At 45.1% G+C, this 17,156-nt stretch overlaps 1 pseudogene; it reads right to left on the reverse strand.

Moving 5' to 3' along the window:
• Window positions 1–16,726, reverse strand: part of LOC123188980 (probable RNA-dependent RNA polymerase 2) — a 72,498-nt pseudogene extending 55,772 nt beyond the window's left edge.
• Window positions 16,727–17,156: the final 430 nt, after the last annotated feature.

A 17,156-nucleotide genomic window follows, 5' to 3' on the forward strand; every position in this document is an offset into this window, starting at 1 on the left:
TAGTAATGCATCGCCCAGGGCGGAACCCACGCTGCTTCTCGGCATGGATGGGACGGTGCTATCCAATGGTGGATCATCCGCTAGCTGTTGAGACCCCCTTTGCTGGCTAAGTGAGTCGATCTGCTCCTGCTGCCATTGGAATTTGACTGCCAAGTCCGCGTTACTTAATTCTAGGCCATGAAGGCGTTCATAGTCTAGCTTCCTCTGCTCCTCATCCATCTTCCTCTTCTTCTCCTCCGCAATCTTCTTTCTCGCACGGGTTCTGTAGTCGGCGTTCCAGTCCGAAAACCCCTCATACCACGGAATAGCGCCCATGCCTCGTGTTCTTCCCGGGTGTTTAGGATTTCCCAGGGCACGCGTAAGCTCGTCGTTCTCTCTGTTGGGCTCGAACACCCCCGATCGAGCCTCTTCTATTGCAACAAGTAGCTTATCTTCGGCTCCGTCCAGACATGCCTTCTTCGAAACTTTGCCTGTCTTCGGGTCCAACTCCCCCCCATGCGAATAGAACCAAGTCCTGCACCTGGGGGGCCAGCTCAATGTTTCTGGAGTGACACCTGCATCTAGCATCTCTTTCTCAGACTTATCCCACTTAGGCATTCCCACTGCATAGCCACCTGGCCCCAGCTTATGGAACTTATCCTTTTTTGCGGCATTGGCCTTGTTTATTCTCGACTGTTCCTTAGATAATTCCGAATCCTTGAATTTGATGAAATCGTCCCAATGAGCACTTTGCTTCTCTAGTGTTCCATCGAATACTGGAGTCTTCCTTCCTTCCTTGACGTACTTGAACCATTCACGATTCTTGTGGTTTTCAAATGCAACCGCCATCTTCCTAAGAGCAGCGTCCTTGACTTTCTCCACATCTGCATCTGTGAAATGATATGGTAGGGTGAAATGTTCCATGAGCGTTTCCCAAAGCAGAAGTTTTTGTCTGTCGTCGACAAAAGTAACTCCTGGATGTGGCTTTGCTGGCTGTCTCCATTCTTGAAGGGAGATCGGGAGTAGGTCCTTCACAAGAACTCCGCACTGACGAACGAACTTGTCCGCAATCTTCTTAGGCGCTAATGGTTCGGCATTTGGTCTGGTGGCCTCGATATTGTACTTTACGTCCTCCTTCAACTTTTTGTTCGGGCCTCATTTCCTGTTGCCTGAAGATTTGCTCGATCCGGATGGCTGAAAGAAGAAAGATCGATTCGTTAATATATCTTCAAGTCATTTAAAACATGTGATGATCACCAGATGCCTGCTTATATAAATATATATACCTCACCGGTCTTTGTTGTTTCAAGATCAACATTTTCTTCGTCAGGTTCATAGTTCATGAGTTCATCAATTCGGTCGTCGCGATCGAATATCATATCACCCTCCCCGGTGTTGTTTAGATATTCGGAGCCGTCATAATCTTCTTCATTCTGATCATCATCTGGCTCGCGAGGATTGCGTATGATATTGAACAGGGCCTCTTCTCCCTCTCTGCCGGTATTGTCCGCCATAGGCTTTATTTAACTAATCCAAAAGAAATATATTCAAATTACAATGCATGGATGCAATCAATTAATAAGGAAAAACTGAATCAATCATAGTACATAATAAGCATCATCGAATATAATCTCGAATACGTCGTCTCGAATAATAGATATAATCTCGAATACATCATCTCGAATAATAGATATAATCTTGAATACATCGTCTCGAATAATAGATATAATATCGAATACATCACTAGCTAGCTAGCTAGCAAGCTAATAAAGATCGAATAGTACAGAGTAATCTAGGCCACTCGCGGTTCCTGAGGTGCGGGCGGTGGATACCCAAAGAGAAGGAACCATCATTGGATCATAGCTAGGGTGATATCCCAAAAGAACCTGCCAGGTATTGGAGAACCTGACGTCCATAGCAGCCATGTAGCGATGGACGTGCTCATCCTCCTCCCTGACACGATGACGTACCACCTCCGATGGGGCCGGCTCCCTCCGCACCGAAAGTGGCCCACGCGAACGCCACCAAAGGAGATGAGGGTCGACGACGGGACCCGGGGCCGGGTTCCTCACCAAGCGTCGCGCCCCTGAAGGTAGCACCTCCCAGTGCCAGCCCGGCGGAGCCCAGTCCCGGACATGGGTCCTCTAAAGCAGGACGTCATCGCGAATGGGTCGACGGCGAGGATGCGGGCCGGGCATGGTCGACAACAAATACTATATGCCGCAAAAGTAAAGTAACATTTTTTACATGCTGGATTGTGATTTCATATATGCAAATTCTAAATTTTATAACTAAAAATATAAGAAACTAAAAAAACATCGATCATCGTCTAACAATTTGAAATTAATCTAATTCATCTAGCTAAAACTAACATTTCCAAAATTTCTAACATTTCTATAACATTTGTATAAAAAAAAGAAAAAACCTTTGACATTATATATATTATAAGTAACATTTCTATATACTATTTGACATTAATCTAATCTAATTAATTAATTCATCTCAAACTTTGTATGAAAAACAGAAAAACTAAAAAAACTAAAAACTAAAAATAGAAAAATTATGTGTGTGTGCGCGTGTAGTGTGTGTGTGTGCATGTAGTGTGTGTGCGCGCGCGCGTGTAGTGTGTGTGTGTGCATGTAGTGTGTGTGTGTGTGCGCGCGCGCGTGTGTGTGCGCTACGGCCGACGTCGGCGCACGGTGGCTTTGATCGATTGGAGGGAGGAGAGGGGCCGGGAGAGGGCTCACAGCGCGCGCGGGCGAGGTCGAGGTGACGGCGAGGCGAGGTCGCGATCCAAGGCGACGGCGGTGAGGCGAGGGGACGGCGACGGGGGCGCCGCGGAGTGGACGGGGATGATGCGACGAGGACGCGGGCGTCGCGGAGTCGACGGGGACGGCGCGATAGGGGCGGCAACGGCGCGGGACGGGGCGGCGGCATAGAGAAGTGATGCTAGTCGCTGCTGTCTCGAGCTCCTCTCTTAAGCATGCCTTCTGGGCCTACCTCTGCTGCGATGCCCTGTTGGGCCTACTGGGCTAGCGGACCTGCATCCTGGCCCAACTAGAATTTGGGTTTCTAGTCGTATGCAGGCCGCTGTGGCCTTGTAGGTGGGCTTTTTTTTATTTTTTCTTGCTTTACTTATTTTTGTTTTATTTATTTTTGAGCTACTTTTTGCTGTATTTAGAGTTTTTTTGTGAATTTTCTGCTTTAGGTACAAAAAATTACAATCTTTCTGTTAGTACCGGTAGTTTACAAATTTGAATAGTTTAAATTATGAATTATTTGAAATTTGTGTGAATCACTAGTTTGTGAATAACTTAACTTTGAAAATATATTTTTCAGTGATTCTTTTTTTATGTTTAATATTAGTGTGTTTTATCATTATATTCAATTTGGTAATGCTTAGGTTATTTAAAAAATGAAATGCCTTTGTAACGGATGAGTTTTTGTCCGAAACCCTGATACTTCGAAAGAGATAGTCCATTTTGTACACGAAGTGCATCCAGTTTTTGCGGTAACCCTCTCTACTTTTTTGCACATGCTATGTAGGTGAAATTATGATACCATGCCAACTTTTATCCTTTTCTGAGTTCATTTGAAATGCTTTTCAATTTCAGGGACATTTAGCTGAAAAAATCAGTAAAGGCATGAAAGAATTTGTTTGCACATAAAATTTCTTCGCGTTTCAAATGCCAAAACACATAACTACCCTAACTATTATAGAGATTCCCTCCTGGGTGTGAAACACAGAAGAAAGTGATGATAGTGAATCCGATCACATCCCAGATCTTTGGGTGTGAAACTTTTTCTTCGCGTGTGTCCCTTTGTGCCGTAACCATGGAAAATCTTCATCATTTAACGGGATGCTCGGGTCAATATTCACTGTGAATTGAGCAATTTCATCAAACTTTTCATAATCTTCTGACATGTCTATCTTATCATCCACTCCCACGACGTTTCTCTTCCCAGAAAGAACTATGTGCCGCTTTGGCTCATCGTACGATGCATTCACTTCCTTATCTTTCCTTTTTCTCTGCTTGGTAGACATGTCCTTCACATAGAAAACCTGTGCCACATCATTGGCTAGGATGAATGGTTCGTCTTCATACACAAGATTGTTGAGATCCACTATTGTCATTCCGTACTGCAGGTCTTCCGTTACCCCGCCTCGTGTCATATTGACCCATTTGCACCGAAACAAAGGGACATTCAAACCACGTCGATAGTCAAGTTTCCATATGTCCTGTATATAACCATAATATGTTTCTTTCCCGTCTTGGTTTCTGCATCAAAGTGGACACCACTGTTTTGGTTGGTGCTCTTCTTATCTTCGGCGATCGTGTAAAATGTATTACCATTTATCTCGTACCCTTTGAAAGTCATTATATTCGAAGATGGTAACTGGGACAGCAAGTACAAGTCATCTTCAATAGAGGCGTCATGCATGGTACGTGTCTGCAACCAACTGGCGAAACTCCTAGTTTGTTCACGTGTAATCCAGTCATCAGACCGCTCCGGGTGTTTGGAGCGTAGCAAATTCTTGTGTTCATCCATATACGGAGCCACCAAGGCGGAATTCTGTAGAACTGTGTAGTGTGCTTCAATGAGAGAATGTCTGTCCATACATATTATTTGTTCCCCTCCTAGCTTGCCTTTTCCATCCAGTCTGCCCTTATGCCGCGATTCAGGAACACCGATCAACTTAAGGTTAGGAATAAAGTCAATACAAAACTCAATGACCTCCTCATTTTCATGGCCCTTGGAGATGCTTCCTTCTGGCCTAGCACGGTTATGAACATATTTATTTAAGACTCCCATGAACCTCTCAAAGGGGAACATATTATGTAGAAATACAGGACCCAAAACATTAATCTCTTCACATAGGTGAACTAGGACGTGCGTCATGATGTTGAAGAAGGATGGTGGGAACACCAACTCGAAACTGACAAGACATTGCACCAAATAATTCTCTAACCTTGGTATGATTTCTGGATCGATTACCTTCTGAGAGAGTGCATTGAGGAATGCACATAGCTTCACAATGGCTAATCGAACGTTTTCCGGTAGAAGCCCCCTCAATGCAACCGGAAGCAGTTGGGTCGTAATCACGTGGCAGTCATGAGCCTTTAGGTTCTGGAACTTTTTCTCTGCCATGTTTATTATTCCCTTTATATTCGACGAGAAGCCAGACGGTACCTTAATACTGAGCATGCATTCAACGAAGATTTCCTTCTCTTCTTTGGTAAGAGCGTAGCTTGCATGACCCTGATGTATGCCGTATTTTCCGTGCATACGTTGCTGGTCCTCCCGTGCCTCAGGTGTATCTTTTGTCTTCCCATACACGCCCAAGAAGCCAAGCAGGGTCACACAAAGATTCTTTGTCATGTGCATCACGTTGATTGCGGAGCGGAAGTCTAGGTCTTTCCAATAGGGCAGGTCCCAAAATATAGATTTCTTCTTCCACATGGGTGCGCGTCCGTCAGCGTCATTCGGAACAGGTTGTCCACCAGGACCCTTTCCAAAGACCACCTTCAAATCCTTGACCATATCATGTACATCAGCACCAGTACGGTGGCGAGGTTTCGTCCGGTGATCCGCCTCACCTTTGAAATGCTTGCCTTTCTTTCTTACGGGATGCCTGCTCGGAAGAAATCGACGATGTCCCAGGTACACATTCTTCTTACAATTAGCCAAATATATACTGTCAGTTTCGTCCAAACAGTGCGTGCATGCGCGGTATCCCTTGTTTGTTTGTCCTGAAAGGTTACTAAGAGCAGGCCAAATATTGATGGTCACGAACAGCAACGCCTTTAGGTTAAATTCTTCCCCCATGTGCTCATCCCATGCATGTACACCTGTTCCATTCCACAGTTGTAAGAGTTCTTCAACTAATGGCCTTAGGTAGACATCAATGTCGTTGCCGGGTTGCTTAGGGCCTTGGATGAGCACTGGCATCATAATGAACTTCCGCTTCATGCAGAACCAAGGAGGAAGGTTATACAAACATAGAGTCACAGGCCAGGTGCTATGGTTGCTACTCTGCTCCCCAAAAGGATTAATGCCATCTGCGCTTAGACCAAACCATACGTTCCTTGCGTCATCTGCAAACTCCTTCCCGTACTTTCTTTCGATTTTTCTCCACTGCGACCCGTCAGCGGGTACTCTCAACTTTCCGTCTTTCTTACGGTCTTCTCTGTGCCATCGCATCGCCTTGGCATGCTCTTTGTTTTTGAACAAACGTTTCAACTGTGGTATTATAGGAGCATATACCATATCACCTTGGCAGGAATCTTCTTCCTGGGGCGCTCGCCCTCGACATCACCAGGGTCATCGCGGCTGATCTTATAGCACAATGCACCGCATAGTGGGAAAGCGTTCAAATCCTCATACTCACCGCGGTAGAGGATGCAATCATTAGGGCATGCATGTATCTTCTGCACCTCTAACCCTAGAGGGCAGACAACCTTCTTTGCTTCGTACGTACTCTCGGGCAATTCGTTGTCCTTTGGAAGCATATTCTTTATCATTACCAGCAACTTTCCAAATCCCTTGTCAGATACACCATTCTCTGCCTTCCATTGTAGCAATTCCAGTGTGGTGCCCAACTTTTTCTTGTCACCTACACAATTCGGGTACAACAATTTTTTGTGATCCTCTAACATGCGCTTCAACTTCTTCTTCTCCAAATCACTTGTGCAGTTTCTCTTTGCATCGGCAATGGCGCGACCTAGATCATCAACGTGCTCATCCGATGCCTCTTCTTCAGCTTCTTCCCACATTGCCGGCTCAGCTTCTTCCCGCATTACCGGCTCAGCTTCTTCCCTCATTGTTATATCATCGTATTCAGGGAACCCATTGTAACACCCTCGATGCGACTATAGCTCCCACGTGTCGAGGCACGACTTAGAGACATAATCGCATTGAAGGCATATGTCGCAAGTCAGGCAATCATCACAAACATCCCATGTAATATAGATAATAAAAGGGATAACATAGTTGGCTTACACTCGCCACATCAATCAAGTAAATAAATAACATACATCATCCAAACACTCATGGCCCGACTACGGCGCCAAAATAAAAGACAACCCAACATGCGACATGGTCTCGATCACCCTCAACTGGGCACCACTACTGATCATCAAGAAAGGAAACATAGTATCACTGAGAGTCCTCGTCGAACTCTCACTTGAGCTCGAGCGCGTCACCTAGAGCGGAATCATCAGGACCTGCATCTGGTGTAATTGTAATCTGTGAGCCACAGGGACTCAGCAATCTCGCACCCTCGCGATCAATACTATTTAAGCTTAATAGGTAGGGTAAGGTAAATATATGTGGAGTTGCAGCAAGCGACTAGCATATAAGGTGGCTAACCTATTCGCACAAGAGAGCGGGAAGAGGAGGCAAAGCGCGAGCCTGAAAATAGAGGACAACCTACGCAAACATTGGTATCAGAGCATAAAACATTGGTATCAGGGAACCCATGGCCAGGATAGCTGTCGTCGTCCTCTTCTTCTTCATTGCCTTCCATCATAACCCCTCTTTCTCCATGCTTGGTCCAAACATTATAGTGGGGCATGAAACCGGACTCAAACAGGTGGACGTGAATGGTTCTTGACGTAGAGTAATTGTGACCATTCTTACAGCCAGCACATGGACAAGGCATAAAACCATCCGCCCGCTTGTTTGCCTCAGCCACAAGCAGAAAAGTATGCACGCCATTAATGAACTCGGGAGAGCATCAGTCATCGTACATCCATTGCCGGCTCATCTTCAATACACAGCACCGATAACACCAAATTAATACAATACATAAAGTTCATACATAAAGATCATACAACACTTAAATGCAACAAACAAAGGACTCTCTAGCTAAATAATTTAAATGCAACAACAAATGCGATCAAGATCGCAACTAAGGTAACCATTGATCCAACAACATAATGATGCCAAGCCTCACTATGAATGGCATATTTTCTAATCTTTCTAATCTTCAAGCGCATTTTCTCCATCTTAATCTTTTGATCATTGACGACATCGGCAACAAGCAACTCCAATTCCATCTTCTCCCCCTCAATTCTTTTCAATTTTTCCTTCAAATCCTCGTTTTCTCTTTCAACTAAATTTAACCTCTCGACAATAGGGTCGGTTGGAATTTCCGGTTCAACTACCTCCTACATGCAAATATCTATGCCAACTTGATGGGCATAATTTGTCATAAACACGAAATGCAATGAATAGTTTTAAAAGAGAATATACCACATCCAAATCATAACCCGGACGAGGGCCGACAGGGATGGATATCAAAACCATGGCACTATGTATAACAAACAACATATGGGTAAGATAATTATACGAGTAACTATATATCCAAATCACACAAACATCAATTTTTTATATAAAACTTCATGAACAAGAGGCTCACCACAAGGTAGTGCCGGCGACGGGACGTTGCGAGCGATCGACGGTGGTTACGACGGAGATTTAGAAGGTACTAAGTAAACCACACCTACATATGCAAACTAAGTGTTATTTTTGACCTCAAATTGCATATAAATCAAATACTAGCACATATATATAATTCCTCCCAAATTACTAAACTCAAAAATCAATCACTATATAAAGCATTGCACGAGCTAATCTAGCAATGAGAGATGAAAGGTAAAAGTTGCTAACCTTCGTGATCATTTGAATGGATGGGGGCCTTCAAATCTTGACAAATTTTGGGCAAAATGTGTGTTGAGCTTGAGAGGAAGAGGGAAAAGAACAAAGAGGAGAGGGGAAAGGGGAAGAACAGAGCGAGCTCGGGTGGACGAAGGGTCTATGTAGGACGACCTTTAGTACCGGTTCCTGATACGACCCGGTACTAAAGGTGCTGGAGGGGCCCGGATTGACAACATCCTGCCACCACTCACATTAGTACCGGTTTGTGGCACGAACCGGTGCTAAAGGTTCGCCACGAACCAGTACTAATGAGAGCGGTAGAGGAAACCCTAAATAGCAAGTATCGTGGGTGTGAGATACATGTGGCCGTCGGTGTCGGACACTACATCCACGTCCCACAAGTGACGCGGCCGTCGACCCGCGTCACTTGTGGGACGTGGATGTAGTGTCCGACACCGACGGCCACATGTATCTCACACCCACGAGACTTGCTATTTAGGGTTTCCTCTACCGTTCGGCGACCCTGACCCTCTTTCTTCTCCTCTTTTTTTCTTCTTCTTCCTGTTTTTTTTATCGGGAACGAGGGTCGTCGAGGGCCAGGGTCGCCGAGCGGTAGAGGAAACCCTAAATAGCAAGTATTGTCGATGTGAGATAGATGTGGCCGTCGGTGTCGGACACTACATCCACGTCCCACAAGTGACACGGGCTTCGACGCCCACGTCACTTGTGGGACGTGGATGTAGTGTCTGACACCGACGGCCACATGTATCTCACACCCACGATACTTGCTATTTAGGGTTTCCTCTACCGCTCGGCGACCCTCGGCGACCCTCGTTCCCGATAAAAAAAGAGGAAGAAGAAAAAGAGAGGATAAGAAAGAATAGAGGAGTCTCCTCTATTCTTTCTTCTCCTCTTTTTTTTCTTCTTCCTCTTCTTTTTTTATCCTTGAAGTGTTGTCGAGGTCACCCCAACCCCTAGAGAAGCAGCATCGAGGCCACCCCAAACCCTAGAGAAGCAGCGTTGTGGCCACTAATTAATATTAGTTCTACGTTTGCCACTAATATATCCATCTGTCATGTTTGAATAATAATTGCCATGTTGTAAATATTTGTAGAAACTATGGACACCGCTCGAGACGAAGTACAAGAAGAGTTGTTGGGGGACATAATCGCATGAGGAAGTGATGCCGTCTGCTCGTTGTTTCTCAATGACACCGATGGTCTGGAAGCAGCTGGCTATGATTATGATGGCTCCGGTGACCTAATGCCGGTGCAAGAAGGAGCCCGTGAGGATGGCTCTGGGGACCCAATGCCGGTGCAAGAAGGAGACCGTGATGACTTCTCCGGTGATCGAACCGAGTCCGGCCAGGTATATATATTAGTTAAGCTTGTGCTGATAGCTAATTGATGCATTCATTGTTTTGGTATGTACACATATTAATTAAGTCTTTATTCTTTTTTCTAGCCCTCCGGATCGAGCACAACTTCGGTAAAGAGACGAGGCCCGAAGAAAAAGTTGAGCTCAGATGAAAAGTTTGAGATCATAGCAATCGCGCCCGACGGCCAACCGATTGAACCCCTCCGGACAAAGAGCGCATTTGTTGCTCAGTGCGGAGTTATTTCAGTTTTTCAATCAATTAGCCCTTGATAAAGCAACGGTAACCTGCTACTGTGTGTGACCGTTGCTTTATCGAGGGCCATTTGATTGAAAAACTGAAAGAACTCCTCAAATGGAACATGCAACAGTTCAATTCCAATGAGGTCATGCTCCTTTTTAACTCTCACATACAAAGTACTCCTCCCCCCAGACTCTCTGCAGATTTTCAAGTACCAATCATGCAATCTTCGCATCATCGTTGATAGAGATCTTTCATCTTTGACGAGAGGCTTCCCGTACTTGTATCTTTGTATCTGCACCTCCATGAAATCATAATGTACATCGTCGGGCAGGTAATCGCCAATATTGCTATAAGCGATAATGTCGCTAGGCACCTTGAGCGGGGGGCATGATTGCTTCGCTTGTTCGCCGAGCTGGGCAATTTGTTTCCCAGCTCGTCGTTCTTTCAGCCTTTGATCACTGATAGTACTTCCCGACCGCTCCGCTTCGGCAAATACCTTTCCAATAATGCGCTCATAGTTTCCTTTCGGCGGAGACTTGGGTGGTTTTGTCAGGGCAGCCAGAGTGCACTTCGCTTTCACCGGATCTACCTTCACCTCCGGAGGTGGATGTTTCTTTGCTTTCACCCCTTCAAGGAAGTTCCTCACTTCTTCTCGCGCGATCTCGGCGTTCTCCTACGTGTAAATCATTGACCATAGCAAGTACGTGATCACCGGTACGCATGGCGGGCTTCTTCCGGTGATCTGCCTCGCCTTTGAAATGCTTGCCTTTCTTTTGACATTGATGGTTGGTCGGAAGAAATCGACGATGGCCCAGGTACACATTCTTCCTGCATTTGTCCAGGTATATACTTTCAGTGTCATCTAAACAGTGCGTGCATGCGTGGTATTCTTTGTTTGTCTGTCCTGAAAGGTTACTGAGAGCGGGCCAATCGTTGATGGTCACGAACAGCAACGCCTTTAGGTTAAATTCCTCCTGTCTGTGCTCATCCCACGTACGTACACCGTTTCCATTCCACAACTGTAAAACTTCTTCAACTAATGGCCTTAGGTAAACATCAATGTCGTTGCCGGGTTGCTTAGGGCCTTGGATGAGAACTGGCATCATAATGAACTTCCGCTTCATGCACATCCAAGGAGGAAGGTTATACATACATAGAGTCACGGGCCAGATGTTGTGATTGCTGCTCTGCTCCCCGAAAGGATTAATGCCATCCACGCTTAAAGCAAACCATACATTCCTTGGGTCCTTTGCAAACTCATCCCAGTACTTTCTCCCGATTTTTCTCCACTGCGACCCGTCAGCGGGTGCTCTCAACTTCTCGTCTTTCTTCTGGTCCTCACTGTGCCATCGCATCAACTTGGCATGCTCTTCATTTCTGAACAGACGTTTCAACCGTGGTATTATAGAAGCATACCACATCACCTTCGCAGGAACCCTCTTCTTGGGGGGCTCGCCGTCAACATCACCAGGATCATCTCATCTGATCTTATACCGCAATGCAACGCATACCGGGCATGCGTTCAGATCCTTGTATGCACCGCGGTAGAGGATGCAGTCATTAGGGCATGCATGTATCTTCTCCACCTCCAATCCTAGAGGGCATACGCCCTTCTTTGCTGCGTATGTACTGTCGGGCAATTCGTTATCCTTTGGAAGCTTCTTCTTCAATATTTTCAGTAGCTTCTCAAATCCTTTGTCAGCCACAGCATTCTCTGCCATCCACTGCAGCAATTCCAGTACGGTACCGAGTTTTGTGTTGCCATCTTCGCAATTGGGGTACAACCCTTTTTTGTGATCCTCTAACATGCGATCGAACTTCAGCTTCTCCTTTTGACTTTCGCATTGCGTTCTTGCACCGACAATGACCCGGCGGAGATCATCATCATCGGGCACATCGTCTGGTTCCTCTTGATCTTCAGCAGCTTCACCCGTTGCCGCATCATTGGGCACATCGTCTGGTTCCTCTTCATCTTCACCAGCTTCCCCCGTTGCAGCATCATCGTATTCAGGGGGCACATAGTTGCCATCGTACTCTTCTTCTTCGCCGTCTTCCATCATAACCCCTATTTCTCCGTGCCTCGTCCAAACATTATAGTGTGGCATGAAACCCTTGTAAAGAAGGTGGGAGTGAAGGATTTTCCGGTTAGAGTAAGGCCTCGTATTCCCACATTCAGTGCATGGACAACACATAAAACCATTCTGCTTGTTTGCCTCAGCCGCATCGAGAAACTCATGCACGCCCTTAATGTACTCGAAGGTGTGTCTGTGACCGTACATCCATTGCCGGTTCATATGCGTGCATTATATATAATTAAGCGTCCAAATTAATAGAAGTTCATCATCACATTAAAACCAAAGTGCATACATAATTCTCATCTAACAACATATAGCTCTCCAGAGCATCTAATTAATTAAACCATACATTTAAACTATGTAAAACATTTCAATGCGAAAACAAATGCGATCATAATCGCAACCAAGGTAACAATTGATCTAACGACATAATGATACCAAGCCTTGGTATGAATGGCATATTTTCTAATCTTTCTAATCTTCAAGCGCATTGCATCCATCTTGGTCTTGTGATCATCGATGACATCCGCAACATGCAACTCTAATATCATCTTCTCCTCCTTAATTTTTTTTATTTTTTTCTTCAACAAATTGTTTTTTCTTCAACTAAATTTAACCTCTCGACAATAGGGTCGGTTGGCATTTCCGATTCACATACATCCTACATAAATAAAATCTATGTCATGTTGGTCGGCATAATTTTCGTAAACAATAAATGAACCAATAGTTATAAAGATAATATATATACCACATCCGAATCATAGACAGGACGAGGGCCGACGGGGGCAGATACCAAAACCATCGCACTATATAGGATGCAATAATAAAAGTAAGAAAATAATACAACTATATATGTAAACATACAAGTAAGAATAGTTTTCCTTTCAGAAAGAAGATAAGAACAAGTGGCTCACCACGGTGGTGCCGGCGATGAGCTCGGTGCGGGTGATCGATGGCGGTGAAGATGGGGACGGGGCGTGACGCACCGCTAAACCTAGACAAATATTGAGGAAAATGGAGATTGGAGGTCGAGCTTGGAGAGGAGAAAGCTTAAGTAGTGTGGCTCGGGCATTCATCGAACACCTTGTGTGCATAGGAGGTGGGCTAGAGCACCACCAAGCCCTCTCCCCCTTGGCCAGAAAAAACAGAGCAGTGTGCTCTGCTCTTACGCGAGGGGGTATATATAGGCACCTCATTGGTCCCGGTTGGTGGCATGAACCGGGACTAAAGGGGAGCCTTTGGTCCCGGTTCAAGCCACTAACCGGGACCAATGATGGTGGGCCAGGAGCGAGGACCATTGGTCCCGGTTCGTCCCACCAACCGGGACCAAAAGGTCCAGATGAACCGGGACAAATGGCCCACGTGGCCCGGCCGGCCCCCTGGTCTCACGAACCGGGTCCAATGCCCCCATTGGTCCCGGTTCTGGACTGAACCGGGACTAATGGGCTGACCCGGCCTGGACCAAAGCCCTGTTTTCTACTAGTGAGGGGATCCGGCTCCATGCATTTGGAAAGAAAAAGAAGGCACATCCAATCCATTAACCCAGCACCGACATAATTTTGTAAACTGTTGTTGTCAAAAGCAAGAGTCTTATTCGTATGAGTCAAGATTCTCAAATCCCATTAACTAAATCTAATTATGTCTAAAAACAAGCAACCTTTTGGATAGTTAAGATAGCACTTAGTGAAACAAGCTTTATGTGTTTAGGCTCTAAATATACCATAACAAAAAATAATCTATTTTTACTAAAGTTTAGAGAACAAACAAATGCAAATTCAGTTACCACTCTAATCACATTTCACGAAGTCCAGTATTGAACCATACCACCGAGTTAAACCAAGATATGTACACGATCCATATCAAAGATATTGTCTGCCTCACTTCACTTGCACGAATCTCAGATGTGGCATGTAAATGCATCTAACATTTGGGGCTTTCTACCTCGCCATGCGACCGCAACGTCTGACTAATATTATGTAAAAAAGGGAAAAATAGAAGTATCAGAGCAACACGGTGAACAACTCACCTGCAGCAAGATGCCGCTGGCCCTATCAAAGCTGCAGTTGTAGCATTTCATGTTGTCCTCAAAGAACACCTCAAGCTTGTACCTCCGGGAATCATGATTCAGGTACAGTTCTATGAGCCGCTTCCCTGGGATGATCTCTACACGGACGCTGTCTCAAGAATTAGCCACCTCGAATTTGCGCTCAGCGTCGCAGTTGCCTACAAGGAGGTGTGCATTGGCTGCATGGTGAGATACGTCGGGCGCGCGGGGAAGACGGTTCTCCAGGGCAGGGGAGACGGAGAGGAGGGAGCCAAGGAAGCAGGGTAGGCGAGTTCGGCAGCGAGGGCTGCGGTGGCATTGGAATCGAACTGAACGGCACCTTTGCCTCGACTTAGCTAGCTGCGTTGGGCCGCGGCGACCTCGCAGGCGTACGCTTCGCCAGCAGCGGCAACGGTGGAATTGAAGGCTAGAAGCTCCCTAGTGACGGCGGAGGGTGAGATATTACAGACTCACACCATGGCCGTGTGGAGGCGGGCCCAGCACTGCTGGCGCCATTGCTAAGGAGCTGTGAGGAGCTGAGTAAAGCTCTCAATGGTAATGCACTTTTCATTCACCACATTTGTGCTTCCCTTGCTGCCATCATTCTCCACTTAAAACTTGGGGCTGTACATGATCATTTTTCTTTCTTCATTGGCAATGAAAGTTCAACTAATTAGTGTATTAATAAGTGGCATCATTTTTTGGTTATTATCTCCAGATTAGAATATATACCTTTGCTTCATTCCTGGTTGAAACAGCAGATTCAGTTGCCTTGCTCTTTCCCTTGTACAACTTATCAAGCCAAGTTTTCTTTCTCTTCGAATTTTTGGATTGACAAGGTTGCACAACCTTAACTAATATTGTAGATGCAAAATTGAAAGAATTACCAGTGTGAAAAAATTACTACAGCTTGCACAACCATGTACTGTACTTCTGAATATCTGTTGTGTGATCTGAACTTGCACAACCATGTATTTAATCTGGTGTGTGTGTGATGTGAACTAGTGAAAGAATTACTATAACTTGCACTTGATTGAATTATATATGTGATCTTAACTTGTGAATATCTAGCTGTATACTATATAATGTATGGCACAACTCTTTTGCCAGCTCTGTATTGTACTGTACTTAAATTACAAAATGCCTCATCCCTATTTCTGAACATTTAGGCGCAGTTGCTCGCGCAGGGGTGTGTGTGTGTTCTGAATGCATGGGCATGTTTTTCTCTTTTTGTTTATGTTTTAAAAACAGATACAAATACATATATTATGAAAACCATTGTTCATATTTTGAGAAGTCTTCGCCCGAGTGGCAGGGGCATGCCGTCTATCGCCTGCAGGAAGCCAGTACTGGGTCCAGGACAGTAACCACGTGGTCTCGTATTCTGACATCACACATGTTTTTTCTTTTTGTTTATATTTTGAAAACAAATACAATTAGTTAATAAGAAGTGTTAATCGCACATTTCAATGCAGTGTAACAAAATGTTCGCTCAACTTTTTAAAAGATGTTTTTACCATTCAAAAAAATATGTATATGGGACGCATTTCAAAAAAGTGTACATGACATTTCTTTAAATGTGATAGAATATAAATAAACAAACGTTTCAAATAAAATGTTTGTGATTTAAAAAATATTTAGCCAATGTGTAAAAATGTTCTAATAGTTCAGAAATAACGATTTGTATCATAAAAAAATGTTTCAACGTGTATCAAAAAATAGTCAAAACAAGTATCTTCAAAAAATTAATCATGTATTTAAAAATTTAAATCTATACAAGAAAAGGTTTAGATGTATACCAAAAATGTACAATATGAATAAAAAGTAGACATTAGAACATATATTTGAAGGAATGTTAATCATGTATTCAAAATTGTTAAACATGTACTAAAAAATTCTAACATATACAAAAAATGTACAATGTTCATGAAATAATATGTATATGTTGAAAAAAAAGGAAAAGAAAGATAAAAGGAAACCATTGAAAGATGGACTCACGCTTGGCTACATTGTTACCCAATGGCCGTCGTACTGTTGGTGATTGCTAATAGGAATCCCATTGTTAGAACCACGCAAGAAATGAGGCCTTCTTAGGGCACTTTGCACTCTGGACCGTCCGATCACGTGTCCAAAGTACTTTCAGCCGTTCGATTTCTTGATGAAATGATCCTGGCCGTTGGATCGAGAGTGATGTGACAATCAATGAATAATGTTGTGCTCATTTCTTACTTCGGGATATTGGTCTACCTAACTGGTGTCTGGTGGGTCGCGCGGTAGGAGGGCCGTTACTGTCAGTGACTGCGAGGCCGGGTTGCGACCGACGCTGGTTCTTATGGGCGCGGGGGTCATGGCCCCGCCTGTAAATTTGGGTGCCCATCGTAAGGTATTTGCGGATTTCATGTGGGCTGATGCCACGTGGCCTTTTCCAACTCATTGGTACCTCCCCAATCAGTGAGACGGTCGCGGTCGCGTTGTCCTCCACTCCTCTCCTCACGCTTCCCCTCCACTCCCCACTCTTCACTCCCCTAACCCTGGCCCTTCCTCTACGACGCTGCCGCCGCCATCCATCTTCCAGTCCCCTCGAGTCGCCGATTCTCTCCTCAGATCATGGCCAACTCCGGCCGCCTCCCCCTCTGCCACCTATTGGTGCGAGCTTGCCTTGGTCTTGATCCCCACCTCCTATATGCTCGACATGAGTGCAGATTGCCAGCGCACTACACATGGCGGGGCTGCTCCCACGCCCCGCTTTCTCCTTTGCCCGACGACCAAGCCCTTCGCC

Source organism: Triticum aestivum, chromosome 1A, assembly GCF_018294505.1.
Source record: "Triticum aestivum cultivar Chinese Spring chromosome 1A, IWGSC CS RefSeq v2.1, whole genome shotgun sequence".
NCBI lineage: Eukaryota > Viridiplantae > Streptophyta > Magnoliopsida > Poales > Poaceae > Triticum > Triticum aestivum.